Source organism: Chlorocebus sabaeus, chromosome X, assembly GCF_047675955.1.
Source record: "Chlorocebus sabaeus isolate Y175 chromosome X, mChlSab1.0.hap1, whole genome shotgun sequence".
Lineage (NCBI taxonomy): Eukaryota > Metazoa > Chordata > Mammalia > Primates > Cercopithecidae > Chlorocebus > Chlorocebus sabaeus.
In genome coordinates this window covers 142,272,108-142,296,091 of record NC_132933.1, presented here as the reverse complement: position 1 = coordinate 142,296,091, position 23,984 = coordinate 142,272,108, and the positions used below count along the sequence as shown (strand labels likewise).

Below are 23,984 nucleotides of genomic sequence, written 5' to 3'. Positions count from 1 at the left end.
TGTTGCTTAAGTTTCTCCAGTGGGGTCTTATTCAGAAGGCCTTTCTCTTGAGACTTCTCCCCAGCTCTGGTTAAATTAATTTGGCTTTACTGGACTGAGATAAGAGAATTATAATTGCTTCTCTATCCCCCTTCCTTTTCACTTTGCACCCACACACAATCTTTGTGTTTTCAAAACTCCTTAAAATATCACTATAATGTATGACATCAATTTCTTTATATTAACAGGTGCATAAAATTTGACACTCAGTGCTCACCTTTCATCACTCACTATCTACTCATCTCCCTTTGCCTGAACAAGGGTGCGTCCAAACTTACAGTCTTCAGAGCACAAATCAATGTAGCAATGTAGCAAACAAAGGATCTCCTGATTCAAATGATACCAATGTCAAATGCTGATGTGTGTAAATAATTAATTGTGTTTTCACTGGTGAGTCCAGTTTGATCTTTCATTGCTTGGCAACCCCTGGGGTCTGTGGCTCCCTGAGAAGCAGGAACATTTAGGATTTTTTATTACCAGCTCATCACTAATTTATAGATTACTATGGAGTCAGGTGCACAAATTCAGAGTATCATCTATCACTATAGGCAGCTCCAGTGTTAAGGGATGGCTACTTCCCAGAAATCAACGAAGGGGAACAGATGAGGAAAGGGGGCAACATGGCACATATGCCACAGAAGGCACATCTTTCAGAAACACAAACATACCAAGGTAAACAATTTCCTTCTCATGGAGGCAGACAAACTATAAAGTGCTCTATCTCCTAAAGGTAAAACACCACTGTATGTTACATAGCCAAATATAATTCAACTGTTATCACTTATCATTAAAATTATTTACGTTTTTCTTCTCTTTTATTCTGTCTTAAGTGAAAGTTTCACTAGAATAACTCTATTAGATTCAAACTTGTAGAAACTGCTATTGCTCAAAACAGGGGGTGTGGGGGAGGATGGGTACTTTCTTAATGGGAAAATTGTGCCTTGCCAGAAAATGGCCTTGAAATAAGAGGAAGGTATTGGAGTTTAATCACAGCTTTGATAACATATGTGCTGTGTCTTTTGGACAATGCCATTGAGTGTGGAGTTCATGTCCTTACGATTGTCTAAAGTGTGTCACAGTATATGCACATGTTGTGATGGAAAGAAGCAAAATGTACAAACACTAAAAGGGCCATTTATTACAGACCTTCAAGGAAACCAACAATGACTTTGGGATGTATGTTACATTCCTGAGTTTTACATGATTTTCTGGATAGCATTAACAATTGTCTGAGAATGTTCTCAAAAATTCCATTTCTATCACAGTCACGTATGTATTCCCACCCTCTGACCCCACAGTCGTGTCTCTCCCAACTTCTCCCCAAAGCTGGTTTTCATAGAGCAAAGGAAAGATGGGCTGTGCAAATAAAACCTAAACCCAATGGAATTTGAAACAAGTCCTAGTAGCATAAAGAAATCTCTGAACATATTCATAAGAAGTGTTTCTTTAGGGAACTTTTCTGTTTCAGGGACACCACCGAGGCTGTGCCACATTCTGAAACTGTTGCTATGGCAAAGCGTCTTGTGTTATTGACGATGGAGCACATTGTTGTGTTTAAGTCATGTAAATGATCAGGACACAAAGGAAGCTGCCCACAGCAGCCCCTGCTCAATCATCACAGTGCTGGGGACTTTCCCCCTTGACACATGCCATTTACACGGCATGGGAAGGCATTTCTTTCAGAAAGCCTCACTCCCTGGGTGCTGTGAACTGTTCTTTGGAGACGTTTATGAGATCTCCACATCTTTCAGAATCGATTCTGCAGGGGAAAAAGAATTCACAATAACAAAGCCCTTTCTTTTGTTTTAAGGCCGGGATATTTCTATAGACATTTTGCATTTTCTACCTATTAACACATTTTTTTTTCTGGGCTGCTGGTCTTGTCTAATATTTCAACTTTCTATCAGTTTTTATCATTTAGAGTCAAACTATGAGAGTTTCTCCTTTGTTTCCCACTTATAGCTCAAATATGTGTTTTTAATTAAGTATTTTCCACAGCATCAATTCACACTGATTAGACATAATTACAGAAACAAAATATGCAGAATACATTTTAATAATGCCTGTCACCTCTGAGGGAACAATGAGGATCTAATTTAATCATCTAAATGTTTGAAAGCGACACAGAGTTTTTAAAAATAGTACTATATATTTTGAAGTGGAGCTTATTAGTATTTTTAGATACAAATGTAAGTTGAAATGAACTATTATTCAGGTTTCAATGCATGTAATTAAAAAAAACACTTAGGGCAACACTTGTTTACATAAAGAATCAAATTACACCCTTTAATAATAAAAGCTTGATCCAACTGTGACACTTGAGACTTGAAATGATGTGATAATTTGTAGTCCAATTTCTAAGGCAAATTTTGTCATTATGAAAATCTATTTTTGACAGTACTGTGTCAAAGTCAATGTCCTAGTTTTGACATTACTGTGGTTATGAAAGATGTTATCATTGGGGGAAGCCACATGAATGGTACGGGGGAACTCTTTGCATTAGTTTTGCAACCCCTTGTGTGTCTCCAACTATTTCTTTTCTTTTCTTTTTTTCTTTTCTTTTTTTTTTTTTTTTTGAGACGGAGTCTCACTCTATTGCCCAGGCTGGAGTGCAGTGGCACAATCTTGGCTCACTGCAAGCTCCGCCTTCTGGGTGCACGCCATTCTCCTGCCTCAGCCTCCCGAGTAGCTGGGACTACAGGCACCCACCACAACGTCCGGCTAATTTTTTATATATTTAGTAGAGACAAGGTTACACCATGTTAGCCAGGATGGTCTCGATCTCCTGACCTCGTGATCTACCTGCCTTGGCCTCCCAAAGTGCTGGGATTACAGGCGTGAGCCACTGTGCCCAGCCGTGCGTCTCCAACTATTTCAAAATAAAAAAAGTTATATTAAAAATCTATTTTTCATACCTAATAAAAATATATTTTTCCTACTTGTAGAAGAATATGCTATCTCAGTAGAGCTTAGATTATTACTGTTACAGAACCATATGACGTTACTCTCAAAATTTGTCTTGGCATCTGGAGTCAAGGGAATTTTGGACAATGAGTTAACTTTCTCAAAGAAAATCTATTTACCTCGAATTTTCAAATTGTTTAGAAAAGAATTCTGTAAACAGTTATGAATGAGAAATCCACTTACTTTTACTGTTTCAGATGCTCTTCTAGAAGTTATTAAAATAGTGCTTACAATTCTCATAAATCTGGAGGCATAATTGGATCTCATTTCCTTTGCCTTTTTTGCTGTTTTTAAAAATTCTTTCAGCAGGGCGATGTGGCTCACGCTTGTAATCCCAGAACTTTGGGAGGCCGAGGTGGGTGGATCACCTGAGGTCAGGAGTTTGAGACCAGCCTGACCAACATGGAGAAACCCCATCTCTACTAAAAATACAAAATTAGCCGGGCATGGTGGCGCATGCCTGTAATTCCAGCTACTTGGGAGGCTGAGGCAGGAGAATTGCTTGAACCGGGGAGGCAGAGGTTGCGGTGAGCCGAGATCACACCATTGCACTCCAACCTGGGCAATAAGAGCCAGACTCTGTCTCAAAACAAACAAACAAACAAACGAATACTACACATATACACACAAAACAAGCAAACAAACCAAAAAACCCTCTTTTAACTCCATAGTTAAAACCATAGTTTTGCATTCCTAGCTGTCATGAGTGAAGTTGAGATTTAAAAAAGTAATATAGGACTATCACAAACCAAAGCTACATCTAATATAAATGTCCATTCATATTTCATTTGGCTGAGATTGTGTATTTGTGGCATGTATATGGGGGTATAGGGAAGATGGGTATGTACTCATACAATGTTAGGATCAACAGGACTATAGGAATCTCCTAATTCAAGCTCAATATTAACATATTCAATATACATAGGTTTGATATTTATAATATATACTGCTGATTGTGCAATAATTCTTCACATTCCCATGGCCTTCTTTAAGAGGCCATCATAGCACACATTTAATTTTATCCTAACATGATTTTATGAGTTTGCTAGAGGGCATTATTATTATTCTACTGAGAAAATGAGCAGCTAATTCCAAAGAGGTCCAGCTTTGGCTCAATCTTACACGGCATGCTAATGGTGAGGTTGAGGATTAAAATCCAGATTCCACATCCTTGCTCAGAGTACTTCATTCTGGCCCACAATCCCTAAAGCTACAACTGTCTAAATACACTGTCTACACTGTCTTTTATAATATCTGAAACAGTGCATGTTGGAGGGAGAGTTGTATTAAAACGATAATAGGAATTATTTAATTCTTTTTAAACTGTAATAATTAAAAGCATTTTGTGAGTGACCTAGGAACACTCGGCTCTGTATCATAACCCCTTTCTCTTTTCTTTTCGTTTTTTTTTTAAGTTTAGTTGAGATACAATTCACATACCACACAATGTACCCATCTAATGTGGACAATTTAATGTTTTAAAGTATATTCCCAGTGTCCTGCAACCATCACCACAGTCTAATTTTAGAACAGCTTCACCCCCCAATAAAAGAAACGCTGTGCCCATTAGCAGTCACTACCTTTCCCCCTGCCCTTCACCTCTAGCCCCTTGCAACCACTAATTGACTTTCTATCTCTATGGATTTTGCCTATTCCGGACATTTCACATAAATGGAATCCTACAATATGTGATCCTCTGTGATTGCCTTCTTTGACTGAGCATGATGTAGCATGTATCAGCAGCTGAATAATACTTTTTAGAGTTGAATACTATCTGGTTGTATGGATATGCATGGATAGGTTACATTTGTTTTTTTTTTTGTTTTTGTTTTTTGTTTGTTTGTGTGTTTGAGATGGAGTCTCACTCTGTCACCCAGGCTGGAGTGTAGTGGTGCAATCTTGGCTCACTACAACCTCCACCTCCCCGTTTCAAGTGATTCTCCTGCCTCAGCCTCCCAAGAAGCTAGGATTACAGGCATGTACCCTACGTCCAGCTTTTTTTTTTTTTTTTTTTTTGTAGAGATGGTGGTTTCACCATGTTGGCCAGGCTGGTCTCAAACTCCTGACCTCAAATGATCCACCTGCCTCAGCCTCCCAAAGTGCTGGGATTATTGGCATGAGCCACCGCATCCAGCAATATGCTACGTTTTATTTATCCATTCATCCATTGATAAACATTTGGGCTGTTTCCACTTTTTGGCTATTATAAATAATGCTGCTATGAACATTCATATACATGTTGTTGTGTGAACATATGTTTTCATTTCTCTTGGATATATACCTAGAAGTACACTTGTTGGATCATATGGTAACCCTATGTTTAACTTTTTGAGGAACTGCCAAACCATTTCCAAAGTGACTGCACCATATTTCATTTCCACTAATAATCCCTTTCTTAACTCGAGCTGATAAAGCCTCTGTGATGGCTATTGGCAGTTACTAAACTAAACTTCAAAGTCCTTTCTTGCATACACTTCCGGGTCTGGTCAGGTGAAAAGTGGGAGAGTGCATTTGCCTCACATGATTCCAGAAAAGCCATCAGAAATTAGAATGGGAAACAAGGAGATTAAGGATATGCATATTAATTAAACATCTAGAACGTAAGCTACCTATTGGTGAGGAAATTTAAAACTTTCAGTTGCACCAAATACACACAATTCAAGCGGCCATACAAAAATAAAAAACAAACCAAATCAACCAACCAGTCAAACAGAGACTCCCAACATCATCCTTGACATTTGATTTTTCCATCCGTAGCCCCTGAAGAAGTAGTGCAACAATATGAGATATTTGAACTGTTTTTGTAGTTCTTAATAGCAAGAAATATTTTTGGCTATGAAGACATCTAGGTCAAAGCCCTCACACTTGCTTCTTGCCCACAGATGTACAACTATTTCAAAAAAAATCTCCAAAGCCATATGAATAAACCTTTTATAATCTTAAGGATTCTTAAGCCTCTAGATAGAGATTGATACAGACCCTGGCTTTTAAAGCAAGCTGGAACACCTTCTGGAATTCAAAACACATGCTTGGCCCCTGACAAATCAAGCTAGAGTCTGGAGGTGAATTCGGCTGGTTCTTTTACACATGAACCTTGCAACACTCTGACTAACTCTTTTTTTGTGGCCAGAAAGGTCTTGAGGCTTCGAGGCTGCAAATGGTTCCTGACCTGTCGCTACTAGACTCAAGTAGTCATCTTATCTTTTTTTTTTTTTTTTTTTTGGAGACAGATTCTTGCTTTGTCGCCCAGGCTGGAGTGTAGTGGTGCAATCCTAGCTCACTGCAGCCTTCATCTCCTGGGCTCAAGCAATCCTCCCACCTCAGTCTCTGGAGTAGATGGGACTACAAGCACACGCCACCACACCCAGCTAATTTTCGTATTTTCTGTAGAGACGAGGTCTCGCCACGTTGCTCGGGCTGGTCTCAAACTCCTGGGCTCAAGTGATCCACCCACCTCGGCCTCCCAAAGTGCTGGGATTATAGGCGTGAGCCACCCCGCCTGGCCAAGTAGCCATCTTCACTTCTTTGCCCTGATGTTTATTACATCCATCAGTCAGCACTTTTGACTTGCTTTTATTCTGTGACCCACATGACCTGATTTCAGCTAGGTCAGTACAAAGCCAGAAAGGAAAATTGTTTGGGATGCTTCTCTTATTCCATTGTCTCTTCCCTATGACCGGATACATTTTCTGGATGGGGAACAATTTCGAGCAGGGGATAGCTGGAAAGTGTTTAGTGAAAACGCAAGATACGATGAGAGAGAAAGAATAAGTAAAAATAAAAAAGAGAGAGAAAAAAAGAGTGAAATAGGGAAAGGCTATGTCATAAGACAAAGGTCAAAGTGGGAAAGAGTGGCAGAGAACACAGAAAGCAGAGAGAAGAATCCTGAGATGAAGGTGTTAGCAAGTGATAATCTCCTGGGATCTTCTCAGTCCCTATTGAGGTCTTTCCCCTAGGATTGTGCAATAATTTATTGGTAATGTTCAAATTGAATTTGCAAATGACTTCAAACCTTAGCAGGAGATACTGATAGTTTATATCTTTGCAAATTGAAATTGAAACTCAAAGTGCCCTTAATAAACTGCAAAAAAAAAAAATAAAAGAAAAAAGCAAATAGAAGAAATCCCCTCTAGGTTATGCAATAGCACACCAAATGATTTTTTTTTTTTTTTTTGAAAAATGGAAGAGGAATAAGTGAAACTAGCCAGCTAACTAACAGCAGGCACTGATTCTAGAAGTAAATTGGATATGGAGGTACACTCAAGTGTTGGTATTTATCCTGAGGAAATCTGGCCATTCAAATGATTTCAAAGATACTCGGCCTAGTTCTGAGCACAATTAAAGGGGGTGTGGGGAACTTGGAAAGAGTTCAGAGGAAAACCACAAAGATCAAAGAGGTGAAGAAAAGGGAGCTCAGAGGAAAGTCCAGGAGCTTTAAAAATCCAACCTGAAGAAGAGAAGGTAAAGGAGATAATTTAATTGTGGTCCTCAGCTATAAAACGAGCTTTTCATAGGTGGCCACCTGTTCTCCGTTTCCACTATGGATGGACAGAAAGGCAGGGGGCTTAAATATGCAACATGGGGGATTTCAGTTAGGTATAAGGAATTTCCTGACATGAAAGCTGGTAAATGATGAAAAGGGCTCCTGATCATGGACAGGAATAAGGAATATTCTTCTTACAAAATAGGTAAAATTCTCACAAGTTTGGAATGGTTTACAGATCTTGCTACCCAGAGTTGGGGGTGGGACATGGGAGTGGGTATACTCTAACACTCCAGAAGAACAGATTCTGGTGCCTTGATTTTGCTTCAGATTTGTGTATGTACCACTCGCCTGGCCCAATGTCTCACATTTGCCCTGCTTTACACAAAATGTCCTCCCTGGCATACCACTTTGAGATGTAATCATCTCCTCTGTGAAAAAGAGCACTGAAAAATATGTTTGGAAGAGTTGGAATTTGTTGAAGGAACATAGTCAGCTAAACAAGACCCACACGAGTGGGGGTGGGGTAAAGGCACCTCGGAGTGCATGCTGGGATTAGGGCTAATTAAGATGTTGACTGAATCTATGCTAATCATGTCCCACCAGACTCTGCTGGATTAGTATGTAAATTGGTAAACTCTGTTCTGAAATTGCCCTACCAGCTGAGGTCTAATTACTGACTAGACATAACAAATAATAATGGGATTTGTATTTTAGGATGTTTAATTATGGAAATATACGTCTGGAAAAAAATACCAGCTGTATTGCACAAAAAGAGAATTCATAATGTTTTACTAAAGGTTTATGAAATTTTACACCTTTAATAAGAGTCTTTTCGGAGACCTAGCATTTGTGGAGGGAGACCAGAATCGCCATGATTAATTCGCTGCTTGAGTAATTTCCCCAAAGCTCAAAGACTAATTGTTTCATTGCCGATACACAGCATCTTGTGAGCTTTTAGTTGTATCACCCAAAGAACTGGAACTCATCCATGAAGAAAAACCAAGATGCCATGGATTTAACTCAACTACTCCATAGCATGCATTCAAATTGAATTAAAAGCAACAGGGCAACAATAACTGTAGGAAAGTAAGTCCCTAAAACAATTTTTCTTCACTGAAGTTACTCCATAATATTGAAATCATTAAATTTATAAATCAGAAAATGGTTAGTCCAGTCCTGAAGCAAGGGCATGTATTGAATGGTTTTAGAGAAAAGCAGCTTGAGCTCTAGAATTCACTGAATAGGCATCTTGGGACAGAAACTTCTTTGCAACCATTTATTACATCATTCTGTGACCCACCCTTTCCAAAAAGTAACATACAAAGAGTTATAAACAGAGTTTTGGTAGCGCTGTAATAGCTGCCTGTATTTGCCTGCCATAGTGCTATTACTCACATAATTTTAAAGGCTTATGGGTGATCATTAAATCTTTATTAGGTTTTACATTATAAAATAAATTATTCATGTCGTTCTAATACATACTAGTATCTTTACAGCCCTTCTGCCCACATTTGGATAAACAAATCCTATTTGCATATCATTTTTATTTTAATTTCAGACAATTTTGTTATGAAAATATAAGGCTTAAATGTCTATTATGTTCCAATTATGTTCCAATTTCCCACACTTTTCTTGGTTCTATACAGTGCTTTACAAATAAGGTAAAGTTCACATAATTTAAAAAGACGGATGATTTCCTTTTACTTAGAAGTTTTAGAATGTTTGCTCTTGCTGTTATATGGCAAGGCAATAGATATCAAATAAAATTTAGTGAGCAAGCTTGTGTTTGCAGTAGCTTCACGCCTCTGTATATTTGAAGTTACACATGTATATGGAAATTAAATTTGTTGATCACTTTAACAAATTTGTGAATTAGCAAAAATAAAGCACTAATTTTTCCTTGTGGTGCAGAACTATAGGGAAGAATAATACAGTATTACTTTGATGTAAGAATATCTAACCTTTGTGTTGGAAAGTCATTGAATAAAATAATTTTTCATTAAGGGCTTATGCTATTAGTCTTTGCAGAACTTACCAGCATATTGATAACTGTATTTATTTAGGTTTCAATAGTAGATTTTAGTTTCTTGTTTCATTAGTCTTAGAAATCTAGGACACGTCTGATTCCCTGATGGTGGATGAATAAATCTGAACAAACTTTCCCTTTCAATATGATAGTCAGTTCTCACCTTCAAGCATTGCCATTAAGCTTACATGATGTCATCCTGTAGGCAATATATCACTAAAAACATTCTTTTAAATTCTATTTTCCCATGCCCAAAGGCACCTGTCAGTAATTATATGTTATTTTCTATTAAAACTAATTGTGACCAACTCTCAGCATTGAACCCAGGGTCAGATACTCTGGTATAATAATTCTAGCTTTGTCCTCTTCTTATCATGAGTATTGGGTGAAGTCAGAGTGGGGTGAGAACATTTAGAAGGTTCACAGAAAGTGTTTCACCAACACATAGGTAAGCAGTGTGTAAGCCTGAACAGATGTCACCTTGAATGTAAATCTTTCAGGGACTGGGTAGAGAGCTATGGGATAAATCTCATAATTTTTGCAAGTCTCACTTTGAAGCAAATTATACAATTCCAGAGAGTAATCTCTTCAACAAATGGACTTTGAAATCCCCTCTCTATCTTTAAGGCAAGCTGCAGATTATCTTGATAAATAGTAATATTGATTTTAGCATAGAGATAATTGCCCCAAAATATACCTACCGTTGGTCATAGGAATATAACAAAACTTTCCTAGTTTGCTGTTCCAAATGAAGAAATATGGAGTTCTTCCTCAGTGGCTTTGAATATCTGTCTTATCTAAGTAGGTTAAAGGACATGGGAGCAAGTCTTCTGGGCTGAGACAGAAGACGGGAGTTCAAGTCTGGCTGGGCCATTCTCTGAGATTTTCCTTCTTCCACTGTAAAGAGGGACTTTCCTAACAAGAATTGCAAGGAACAAATGGAATAAAATGTGTGCCTTTCACATAGTAGATACCAAATAATTGTTTGTTAAGTACATGTCTAGTAGGAAAGGTTAAACAAATCTAAATCTTTCTGTTACATAAATTAAAAGCAAACTTAAATGGCACAGTCTCATATCTTCCTGGTGATCTGGCTATAAAAGAATAAAAACCACATTCCTTTCAGTAATATCTCTTGGTAAGAAATTTATTAGCTAATGATTACAACAGTGCTTTTTAAAGTCCATAAGTAAATAGTCTATAATTCCATATTGTAGCTTCTACAAACATACAGAATATTAAAGAAAATAAAAGAGAATGTAAAAATATATTTACATATATCTTTCTTGGCATGATCTTCTTTTAAAGACCCACCTATATTGAGTGATACTGAAATATTCACACACCCAGGGCAGCTCCACCCAAAAACTAGTCAATGATAATGATAATGAAGAAAAACTACATCAAAGTATCAAGACCTTACAAAATGTAAGCATCATTTTAGGATTCCTAAGGCATTTAAAAATTTTATTTGAAGGGAGCTCTGTCCCAACATTCTTTAAACACACACATAGCAGAGTGAGACACCTTGGGATTCAAATTTCACTCTGCCATTATTTTACAGTGTTGTTGGAAATGGGAGAATGCGAGCGCATAACACACTAAGTCGTTCAATGAATGTACACAATGTCTCTGCATCCCATCATCTTGACCTTCTTATTGCCTTGTTCTTTCCCACTCTCTTTTAAAAAAGAACTATGTTCTCACTTCATATTTATCCAGAGGGCCTTGGAACCATTTAATTTTTGGTCATCTATTTTTTACGATTGCAATATGGTTTTCTAATTGTGGTTATAAATTCTTAGAGAGCAGGGAAATAAGAACTTTCTCCAATTTTGCCCTGATGTCTAGGCTAATGCTCCATATCAATGTTTTATTTTGTCATGGATCACACCCTACTGATAGCCAGGAGTCTACAGGAATGTGCCTCAGAAAAATTCACAGTTCATCTTGATAGCAGTAATTGCTAACTTTGTGGTTCACTCCCGCCCCCATGAAATGTACAGCTAGCTCTCATACTAAATATCTCACAAAATTATAATTGGTTGTTAAGCAAGGCAGTAGAGTGTAAGAATTAAAACCATGGATTCTGGAGCCAGACTACTTGACTTCAATTCCCTTCTCTCTCCTTACTAATTGCATGATGTTGAGCAAATTACATAAAGTCTCCTTACTTCAGTTTCTTCATCAGAAAACTGGGATGATAATGTTACTAGTGTCTACCAAAGAGGGTTGATATGAAAATTAAATGTAGTGTGCTTAGAAGAAGCTAAAGCACTCAATGAATATGAGTTATTCCTATTATTATTACTGGTGTCTTCACAGATGGGCTTTCAGCTACTTAGGAGAAAAGGTGTTTCTGGCCGGAGTTCTATCCCCAGGTCCTAGTGCAGTATACACACATCTTCTTAGAGTCCCCCATCCTCTCTACCTCCCCATCATCTACCTGAGATATCCAAGTCACAAACCTCTTCCTCTCAGCTGTCCTGCCAATGCACTGTCCTTAGTATTTCTCAAACTTCTTGTCGCTTTCTCTACAGATTCTATCAGAAGTCATGTTCTTGACCTCTCTCTCCTGCATTCCAATAGGCAGCCTAGTTGGGCCTCCAACTCCACAGGGCTCTCTCAGTGAGCTTTCTAACATGGAAACCTGATCATTTTCATTTCATCTCTCCACTTGAAATATTTCCATGGCTCCCTACTGCCTACAAGATCATGGAATAAATACATATCAAGTCAATATAAAGAAATTTGTGTCTGGGCATGGTGGCTCACACCTGTAACCCTAGCACTTTGGGAGGCTGTGGCAGGTGGACTGCTTGAACCTAGGAGTTCCAGACCAGCCTGGGCAACATGGTGAAACCCCATCTCTACAAAAAATACAAAAATTAGCTGAGCGTGGTGGTGTATGCCTGTAGTCCCAGCTACTCAGGAGGTTGAGGTGGGAGGATCACTTGGCCACAGGAAGTTAAGGTTGTAGTGAGCCATGTTTGCACCACTGCACTACAGCCTGGGATCTCTATACAAATATGTCACAGTGTACGTGCAGACCGGGGCTCCCTACTGGATACCTGGTGGAAACCAGGGCAGGTATGGCCAGAAACCAAACTAAACCAAGTTTGTCATTTCTCTTAACTGAGCAAATCTAAAATACTGTATTCTGTATTTTAACCTAATGTGATGTTTCTACCTTGATGTTTCAGAAACCATTTTTACATGTAAATACATATGATGCCTGTCCAATCCATAGTTATATATGTTGACTCTCTGATCATAAAGGAAGACAGGGAATAGGCAGAAGCTGTCAAGGCAGATTCTCTGGAAGCATTAAGGTAAGCTGTAGGGAGTTCTCAATTTATACGAGATCTGGGAAGAAAGACATGGATGGTAAGAGAGCAATATAGAAGTGTGCTAAAAAGTGCTTTTGTGGAGTGGAGAACAGATTTGGGTTTGCTACCTTAGTAGTGTGGCATGATTTTATTCTTAAATTCTCTGGTCCTTCATTCCCTTATCTTTAAAATGGGCACAATAATACCTATTTTGCAGTATTGTTGAGAAGAGTAAATGATAACACGCTTGTAAAGGGGCCAGGGCAGTGTCTGGTATACGGTGGATTCAAGACATGTTCATTTCTTTCCTACGATTCCTTTTTCTTATTGGAATTATTGCAAATTATGTGTATTATTATGATATATCAAAACATTTAACAAAAGTCATCTAACAGAAAAAACTAATATATCAAGAAAAAATGAGAAGGAACAGTAATTTATGAGCTCTAAAGATTAAGGATGCTGGAATATTTTGTTCTGTATTTTCCCAATTTGTGCAATGGCAAGGTTAATTAATGAGAAACCTTTCTTTTGAATTATTTAAATGTCCAGTGATGAGAATAACATACAGCGGATCTTGTGCAATGTGAGAGGGTTATTGATTAACTCAGCTCACAGGTTCCAAGTAGCCAGTAGTATATTTTAACGTATCAAGAATTCAGAAGAATTAGAGTTTTTCATTGTTGCTGAAACCACATTTGCAATTAAACCACGGGAGCTGGCAAACAACTGTTAGAACAGCACAAGTTGGTCTTTCCCTTCTAGCCTTGGTTACCTCTGCAATAAACTCCACAAAACATAGCTTTCATCTCTAAGAGCAAACGTGGGCCATATTAGTGACACCCACGCACTCAATAAATATATGGCAGATGAATGAAAACCTCATAAGGTAGTAGTGAAAAATGGCCAAAGTATTTCAGAAGATCAACCTGGAAAGAAAATCAATTCTAATGAACTCGATGCGCTCAGGTTCAAATATAATAATGAAGGTAAATAGTATTTATAACCAGAATGACATGGGGCAGAGAATAGTGAATAATGTTGGTCAAAACCTGAAAACTTCACAGTTCACAGATAGATTGATTAACTGTTATCTCACACTCAGAACTCCCAAATTGACTGCCAGCATTCCGTAAACAATTCCTAAAGCCAAAGATAACACCGTTTGGTTGAATTAGCATTTTCAGTTGAGAAAAGAATAAAAAACTGAAATTGAAAGGGAATTGACTTTCATTTTTTGGCAAAGGATATCTCAGGCAAATAATTATTTCATTTTAAAAGAAAAAGCATATATTTTTTCAGGCTTTCATATCAATGTGCATGCAAATAAACTGTATTTAAATAGTTTATAACCTATAGTTGAAACCTATAGTTTATAACCTATAGTTTAAGTAACCTGGTTGTTATTAATGAAATAAATGGCATGCATTTTCAATTTTTGAATATTCTAATAATCACATCATCTTAAGACTGTAGAATTAAGCAAATTGAGTAACAGTTGCAGACTTGAGTAATTTGTGTTGAATCATTTTACTTAATCAGAGTTTTCATGATAGGCCAATTCAACCGAAATGATAATAAGTGTATTGGCATATGTTAAGTTTAGAAATGAAACATCCATCATCAGAACTTTGCATTTAGCAAGGCTTCTAGTTTTATTTTAATGAGGAGGAAAAAATGCAGAGAGCCCACTCAATTAGGCAGCACTCAAATTTTCTCAGGGCAAAAACAACAACAAAGATTACCACCCTGTCTTGGGGATGGGGGAGGGGTGGGCAGAGTTTTTAGGAATTTGGTTCTCAGCTATGAGGAAAGGCTTCTGGACTTGTCCATCACAGAAACAACAGCTGTCTGCCACTTCTGTCTTCCCCACACAGCCCCCAACTCCAAACACGCCTCTCAGAAGGACTTTTGTAGCTTGCTTAAGGGATGATTTGCTTCAGACTGAATCAATATATTTCTAAACTCTTCAGGCTCAAGTTTGCCAGGATATGATAAAAGGATAAATTTGTATGTATGTGTGTACACATAAAAATTTTAAATATATAAGTAATATAAATAATGTATTCTCTCTCTATATATATACATATATATAAGATATATATATATCTTCACACAAATATGAAAGTCAGCTCTGGAAATAACAGAATGGAATTAGGGAGTAAGAAGCAACATTTGCCCAAGAAGACAGTGTTTATGAGCTGATTCTTTGAAAATGCTGAAGGAAACGTGTACCTATTCTTTCTGAATCTAGGGCAGGTTCCTCATTTCTTCTTTCCAATTACAACACTTCTACATACAGATAGAGAACATAAAGTTATTCAAGTTCCATTTTCCTCACTTGAATATGAATACTTGCCCCTCCTTTCACAGTGTCTTGAACTTGTGCTAGGTACTACTTGAATTTTTAACAGTGGCTTGGGTCTGAACAGCTCTTTTTACAAAACAGGTGATACATACAATGGCAAAAATACATTCTCACAGGAAACAGACAATTGAAAAATTTCCAGAAGGACCTCACTCTCCTGAAGTTGTACCCCCAAAACTAATCAAATTTAGATAGAAATGCTTTAAAGATCCGAGTATCTGATAGATAAGTGCATTCCTCTATGGGGTATAGTTTCTGCGTGGGCATGCGTTTTGCTTAAGTCAGTTGCTCAGAAGTGATGCTAATCAAGTTTGGGAAAAGTAAAATTGTTCTGTGACTACCAGCCCTTTGTGCCAGAAGCAGCGCCGTCCTCATACACCAGACAGAGACGATGCAGGATGTCCCCAGAGTCACTAACCAACTTCCCTCCCTTCTGACCCCTGCGCTTCAATAAAGCAGTTACAGTAGTATCCCAGAGCAGTAGAGAATAAAATGAGCCTTACCAGTTTCTCCTAGCGTGGACGAAAGGAAACAACCCCTCAGCTGCTCTAGGCCAGGCAACTGGGTCTCAGACTTACTTGACTGAGGGGACTCTGAAAGCTGAAGTCTTCCTTCCCTCTGTTTGATTTCTTCCCAGCAACCTCTCCCAGGATTTTTCTCACAAAGCACTTCCCTATTCTCTAATCCTCTCACAAGGAAAACCAGTGCACACACCAAATGACTTCTGCAGAAGCGCCTCTCCTGGGGAGCGAGGAGGGGAGGGGATGGAAGGGGGGTGTTTGCTGGCATTCATTCCTGCCAGGCGAATCCTCAGAGAGTCATGGATCTCAGCCCTCTGGACTCCTCATCAACTGGAATACGATAGGTCGTGGCGAGGCACGGAGGTGTGCATTTGCTTCTTCCTATATCTCCAAACCCTGGTCACTATCCCTCAGGGGTGGGAGAGGGGACGCCTCAGCTTCAAACTTCATCTGAGTCTTATGACCCTTTACACTCCCTCCCAAAACAGAGTAATTCCCAAAGAGTTATGTAGAAATCAGCTAGATGCTTCCCAAATCTATCTAGCACCTCATTTTAAGAGCCCTTGACAATTTATAGCAGCTGCTAGTTTTTAACTCATCCAAAAGCTGAAAATAGATTGAAAACATCAAGAAAAGGTGGAATATCAAATATGAAAAAGTGATCGATATGTACTATCAAACATCCGGAAAATTACTGTCTTTATGAAAATTCGTTTTTTAAAATATCACTTTTTAAAAATACCAAATAAAATTGCTAAATTGTAAAGCATGACCTTCTTTTTTAAAGATATGGATTTTACTTTATCTTCCCAGGACAGGATTTGCACTTGCATTTGAAAATAATATTCACACTTCATAAATTTAAATCCTCTTCTAACTTAAGACAAATATCTTACATACATTCCAGATATGCTATAATCAATCTGGAATTCCCACTTACCCCTCCAGTTTTTAAAAAGAAGACTTACCTTTTTATTACATCATTTAAAACCCTGAAATGAATAAATCACAGTGGAGACAAGCAGATGGCAGACTTCTACATTTTGCAATGAGGGCTGTTTGCCTTGGAGACATTATTTCTAAGGAGACGCTGCTGTGCTTGTGCCTGTGTTCGGCAGCATGCCATTTGGGGCTTTGGAACAAAATGAATCGGCTTCACACCACCAGCTCCACTACATACTAACACTTCAGAATACCCAAACTGGGGCATACTGCCTCTTTGGTAGTGTCCCTGCATAGAATCAGAGGTGACGGTTTGATGGATGAGTTTCCCAAGAGACAATGCAATCTGTGACATCACAGTTCTGGCCGCACCCCCCACCCAGGCCCCTGTCTTGCCTCTCCTCTCCAGAAAAAAAATTGCCTCTGCTTGGTGACAATGCTATCTCAATAGCAAAAATGAGTCGAGGTGCATAGCAAATGCTATAACTTACCTGTCTTTCTTAACTTCAGTTTTCTGATTCCCCTTTGCTGGAGTAATGGGAGTAGGATGAGATGAACATACTAGGCAGAGAATTCAGACAAAACCAAACAAAAGCACAGAACTGAACATTCTATAAAGTTTGTAACCTGAGAGCAGAATAATAACCTTCAAAAGGAACACTGCTAAACACTAGCTCAATGATACTAATGTCTTTGTTATATGCAATTTAAGACATTTTGCCATAAAATTATATGTAAGCAGCAACAAAAATATTTAAAGTGTCTATATCATGAGTTTCAGCCTTACTAGAACTCATTTAGTACATAATTTTCTTGACCTAAAATAGTTTCCTTTTCCTCCTTTTCCTTGGCCATTTTGCTCTATTCTCAGTTGTTCTCTGTACCAGTACCTGCCACTGGTCTTAATATTTAAAATAATACCTGGATAATCCATTTGAATTTTGGATACAAACTTACTTGTAAATAAAAGCTCTAATATCTTTCTGACTCTCACCATCACCTCTATCCTTTTCACTTACTTTCATCTCAGATGTCCAGTACAAGGAGAGTAAAAAATCTAGAAGATATATTTATGTCTGTATCTACAGCTACACCTATATATCTCTATGATCAATAAATCTATCTACATAAAAATTTTGAAAACCTTTTGCATGGCAAAATAAAACAGCATATATCAAGTCAAAAGAAATAATGAACTGGGACAGAGGGCCCATCTCCTTCATGTTTAATGAATGCCTAAACTTGGAAAAGAGAAAAACCTACCACCCAAAAGAAAAATGGGCAAAGGTTATATGAAACAAAAGGAGACATATAATCGGTCTTTAAATGCATGGAAAAGTGTTCTTTCTCACTTGCAATAAAATCAATGTAAATTAAAACTACACCGAAGTATAATTTCTTGCCTGTCAGAGTGGACTAAATTCAAAGGTTTGGCTCATACACCACTGATGAGGTTCTGGGGAAATGGGCACTTTCATAGGTTGCTGCTGGGAGTATAATATACCACCACCAATCTGGAGTTGGGGGAGAGATTTGGCAATCTAATAAATTTATAGATGCATGGACCCTTCCTTCCAGCAATCCTACTTCTAGGCACCTATTCTACACAATCACCAGAGAAAGCAAGAAATGTCATATTTTCAAGCAATACAAGGAAACCACACAAATGTGCAGCAGTAGATTGACTAATCTGTGGCATATCTGTATAGTGAAGTACTAGGCAATGGCAAAATGGAATGTCAGATCTCTGTGTACTAATATAGACAGATGCCCAGGCAATGAAAACAAAGTGTTGAAGAGGGCATGGGGCTGAGGGAAATAAGAGAGGTGCAATGGGAGGATGAGAAGTCCATATATGCATAGGCTTGTATTTGTGAAAACAGGAACTCTGGAGGGATCAATAAGAATCTAATAAAGTTAGTTTCTTATAGGGAAAGGGAAGGATTGTGGTTAAAAGGGCAGAAATAGACATGAGATTCCTGTGTGTTTACTCATTCTCTTATGTCAGGGGTGGGCAAACTATGGTCTGAGGGCCAAATAGATCCTTTGCCTGTTTGTATAAATAAAGGTGTATTAGAACACAGCCATGCCCATTCATTTGCGTGTTGTCCATGGCTGTGTTTGTGCAACAATGGCACTGTTGAGTAGTTGCAGTATTGAACTGCTCGGTCCACAGAGCTGAAAATGTTTACTCTCCGGCCCTTTCCACAAAAAATTTGTTGACCCCTATTGCTGTGTAATGAGTTTTAGCACAAGTCAAGAGACAAACTGAAAAGGATGGGATAGACTTCCGTAGTTTCTGCTTTAAAAGATCTTAAGTTGAGTCCTGGCTGTCTCTGCCTCGTTACTTAGCTTTCTTGGACTTGCTTTCTTCACCTACAAAGTGATGAAGGTAATGCTGACCCCTTGGTTTTGTTATGAAGATTAAATGAAACAATGAAAACAAATGTGAAAGCACCTTGTGAACTATTATACAAACCTCAGATATTATTATTATTACTATTTTTTATGAGAAGGTGACAGGTAATACACATGTAATTAGTAAAGAATTAGAATAGCCATGGCACTTAAAAACTTTGCAGCACTTAATGCAAAAGCATTACCTTGAAACTTGCCTCTACATTTTAAAGCAACAATTGTATCAGCTATGGTCACATGGTAATTCAGCTCTTCCTATTCACAACCAGTTAAGCCATTGTATCTGCTCATCTGACAACACTGATTCAGAGGTAAAACCCTACTCAGGGCAAGGTCTTCAGACTGCAGTAGAATTATTTAGCCTTCAGAAAGCTCAAGAAAAAATTCTAGGCTTGAAGATACGTTTTATGTTCTTGAAGTTAAAATTCATCAGATAAAGTTATCTTACCATGAAGAGGGGTATATTAGTGACCAAGGGTATTTGGGAACCATCTGGGGATTATATTTGACAAATATGGAAGCAGACTTCAGTAAGACTTTCACCCTCAAAATTCATGTTTGCATAATCACTTTTTAAAAATGTAAATGTTTGAATGTATTATCTTTAACTTAAAAGCCAGAACTTCTTTATGATAGAATTACCAGTTTTTTGTTTTTTGTTTTCTTTCTATACTCAGTGATCTTTCCTTTTCAGTCATGGAATTTGTAGTGATTGATTTTGCCATAGCATTTCAGGTTTAACTATTTTTAAGCCATACATATTTGTGAACTGCTAAACTACGTTAAATTGAACTGCCAAAAGCTCACATCAAAGTCCCTTAAAATATTCATATCCTTTGGCCTGCGCTTCTACTTCTGGGAAATAATATTGAGGAAATAAGGCGGCTGGGCACGGTGGCTCACGTCTATAATCCTAGCACTTTGAGAGGCTAAGGTGATCCGATTGCTTGAACTCGAGAGTTCAAGATAAGCCTAGGCAACATGGTGAAACCCCATCACTACCAAAAATAAAAATAAAAATAAAAATAAATTCACTGGGCATGGTGGCGCGGCCTGTACTTAGTAGGCTGAGGTGGAAAGATGGCTTGAGTACGGGAGGTGGAGGTTGCAGTGAGCTGAGATTGTGCCACTGCACTTCAGCCTGGGTGACAGAGCCAGACCCTGTCTCAATAATAATAATAATAATAATAATAATAATAATAATTATAACAACAATAATAATAATGCTACACACACACTATTGTGTTCACAGGTATATATATGTGATGTTTGTATTAAAGGCAACAACAACAGCAACATCAAAACACTTTGTGACAATACAAATGTCTAAAATTAAGGAATTGGTTACAAAAATTGTGGTATGGCCATCCAAATGCCTATCTCTATTGCTGTTATCTACTGCTGCATAACAAACCACCTGCACACTTAGTGGCTTAAAACAAGGCACATGTATTTTGCTCACAAGTCTGTGATTTTGGAAGGGCTCAGTGGGTACAGCCACCTCTGCTGTATTTGGCAATAGCTGCTGTGGCTCGAAGGCTAGAGGCTGCAGTCATCTGGAGACTCACTCATTGCATGGCTGACAGTTGATGCTGGCTGTTGCCTGAGACCTCAGTGGGAGCTGTCAGCTGGAACATATATATACAGCTTCTCCATGTGGCTCGGGCTCCCTCACAACATACTGTCTGGGTTCCAAGGGTGAATGTTCTAAGAGGAGGCTAGGCAGAAGTCATATCACCTTTTACAATCTCTCGGAAATCACATGGTGTTACTTCTGCTTGACTGAGGCAGTCATAAAACTTCACCCATGTTCAAGGTAAGGGGCCATGTATTCTACCCCTTGGTGGGGCATGGTGAGGTTCAGAAAGTATGGGGGGTGAATGGAAAGGTTGCTGTTGTCATTTTGGAAAGTACAATCATTTGTAATTATACAGTCATTAAAATGATATAGCACATCCAAATTTATTCACATGAAAGGACATTCAAATGATAGTGAATGCTGAGTTGGCAGTGTAGCTACGGTATCATTCAGGAGAAATAACACTGGCACTTAATAGACACTCAATAAACATTTGTTGAATAAACCTTTGTGTAAAAACAAATAATATTTTTTGTTTGTGCCTATAGTGAAAACATTCTGTGAGAAGCTACATCAAAATGTTAATATTGGTTGGGCACGGTGGCTCATGCCTGTAATCCCAGCACTTTGGGAGGTGGAGGTGGGAGGATCACTTGAGCCCAGGAGTTCAAAACCAGCCTAAGCAACATAGTAAGACCCCTTCTCAAAAAAAATGTTAGTATTGGTTATATTTCTGTGATGGGATTGCAATTTAATTTTTTTAAGATTGTGAGTTTATAATATTCTTATAATAAACGTGCATAGAAAATTAAACTGTAAACTGTATTTCAAAATGAACCTCAGAGGACAATAACCTGAGTTGATTGTCAGAAAGTTTGACCTAGTTTCTTTTCTTTTCCTTTCTTTTTATCTTTTTTTTTTCTTTTGTAGATAATTGAAACCTAATTAGATTAGAATGCTCTCTGCAAAGCACTTTTTCTTTTTTCTGCTTGTAGGAAGAATTATTGTTCAGCTATCTGTAAGCATTTAATTGCTGCAAAGTATTTAAGGGATGTAAAAATAAAAATTTTCTTTTTCATTTGTGTAACACAAGAGCACTAGCAACATAAAATGCATTAAAAAAGATAGCTCATTAAAATAAATATAATTTGACTCCAAATTAGTCATACCTCAGTGAGAATAATAAACTCACATTTAAATCAGTGAATTAGCAGAAAAGAAAAAGCGTGATGTTCATGTAATGGTCTATGCTGCATTCTCACTACCTTTTCCCTAATCATTAATATTTTTAAAAATATATTAAAATGCAACTTATTTTTGGAAGCAAAATTGCTAACTTACCATATAACAATACTTTGAAAGTGCTTTTTAACCAGCTTCTAGAAGTGATATATGGACAAATTTGAATGTCAGATTACCTCTCTGGTAAGAGAGCAATGCACAGGCAGAGTGTCAAACCTGGGGCATTGGGTGGAGGTTGATTAAACACACAGTCCTGAAACAATGAGAGTCATTTGTGTGACACTAGAAGGAGAGTATAGCTTTAACTGAACTTATAGACTAGTTTAACAGTACCCAGCTTTTAGTCAACTTTGGCATACTGTGCTCAATTGTAGTCATTTTCTCTTCCCTGATCTCAACTGAAATCTCTAATACTTTACGTGAGAGCTCTTATTTCAACCCTTGAAAGGTCTGTCTTCTGAAAGAATGCTTAGATGAACTCAGCCCTGATTCTCTAGAAATAAAAAGTTTCACTTCAAATGTTTCTATCAACTCTTAATGACAGAATCATTAACATCTGGCCTGGCATGGTGACTCACACCTGTAATCCCAGCACTTTGGGAGGCTAAGGCAGGAGGATCACTTGAGGCCAGGAGTTTGATACCAGTCTGGCAATATAGTGAGCCCTGTCTCTACAAAAATTTAAAAATTAGCTGAGTGTGGCATGCACCTGTAGTCTCAGCTACTTGGGAGACTAAGGTGGGAGGATTGCTTGAGCTCAGGAGGTCAAGGCTGCAGTGAGGTATGATTGTTTTGCTTCTCTCTAGCCTGGGCAGCACAGTGAGAACTTGATTTAGAAAAAAGAAAAGAAAAAAAGAATGAATAACATCCCAAATAAACACCGTACCTCTTGTTTCTGGAAACTACTGTCTTTGGTCCTCCTCTTTGGATTTGGACCTTCTCTCATTATTCAATTACGTGCACAGACACATAAACACACATAGTAGACTTGATTCATCTAGAGAGTCAATCACTCAATTGAAAACTTTCTCCCTCACAAACAAGTACTCTGTGATTTAACATGTGCTTGTAGGAGTTGAAGACTAAGTTCCAGCCATTCTGGAAGGGCAAGAGATGATCTGCAGAGAAGGAATTGTATGTCATCTTTTTTTTTTTTTTTCTTTTTCTTTCTTTCTTTTTTTTTTTTTTTAAAACAGGGTCTCAGGCTGCAGTACAGTGGCACGATGTTGGCTCACTGCAACCTCTGCCTCCCTGGTTCGAGCAATTCTCCTGCCTCAGCCTCATGAGTAGCTGAGACTACAGGCATGTGCCATGACGCCTGGCTACTTTTTGTATTTTTAGTAGGATGGGGTTTCACCATGTTGGCCAGGCTGGTCTCAAACTCCTGACTTCAAGTGATCCATCCGCCTCGGCTTCCCAAAATGCTGGGATTACAGGCGTAAGCCACCGTGCCTGGCAGCACTTCATCCTTTAAAAAAGATGTTTTGGCTTTTCGTTTGTTTGTTTGTAAGTTAACTGCTTTAAGTAATAAATGCTCAATGTAGAAAATGTGGATATTAAAAGATCTATCTAAGAATAAAAATCACCCATAACTAAAAAATGAAGTGATAGTCACTATTAACAGTTTGATACACATACAGGCAGATAGACAGAGATAAAATTCAACTAGTTGGGTGTATAGTGGATGTGTATATATTTTTAAATTGTGCCTCTTTCTTTCTTTCTTTTTTCTTTCTTCTCTCTTTCTTTTTCTTTCTTCTTTCTCTTTCTTTTTCTTTCTTCTTTCTTTCTTTTTCTTTCTTCTTTCTTTCTTTTCTCTCTCTCTCTTTTCTTTCTTTCTCTTTCTTTTCTTTTTCTTTTTTTTTTGAAACGGAGTCTCGCTCTGTCACCCAGGCTGGAGCGCAGTGGTGTGATCTCAGCTCACTGCAACCTCCACCTCCTGGGTTTAAGTGATTCTCCTGCCTCAGCCTCCTGAGCAGCTGGGACTACAGGCGTGTGCCACCATGCTGGCTATATATATATGTATATGTGTGTGTGTGTGTGTGTGTGTATATATATATTTGTATTTTT

The 23,984-nt window shown here is 38.1% G+C and overlaps 1 protein-coding gene across 2 annotated transcripts in view; it reads right to left on the bottom strand.

The window, feature by feature from the left end:
- Window positions 1-23,984, bottom strand: part of MID1 (midline 1) — a 381,575-nt gene that overhangs the window by 214,831 nt on the left and 142,760 nt on the right. The window contains exon 1 of one of the 2 annotated variants that reach the window (XM_007991003.3): window positions 15,716-15,956. The exons of the other annotated variant lie outside the window; for it this stretch is intronic. The gene's annotated coding sequence lies outside the window, so the exon portion shown is untranslated. Of the gene's footprint in view, window positions 1-15,715; window positions 15,957-23,984 lie in introns of those variants that run through there. 2 annotated transcript variants of the gene reach the window in all.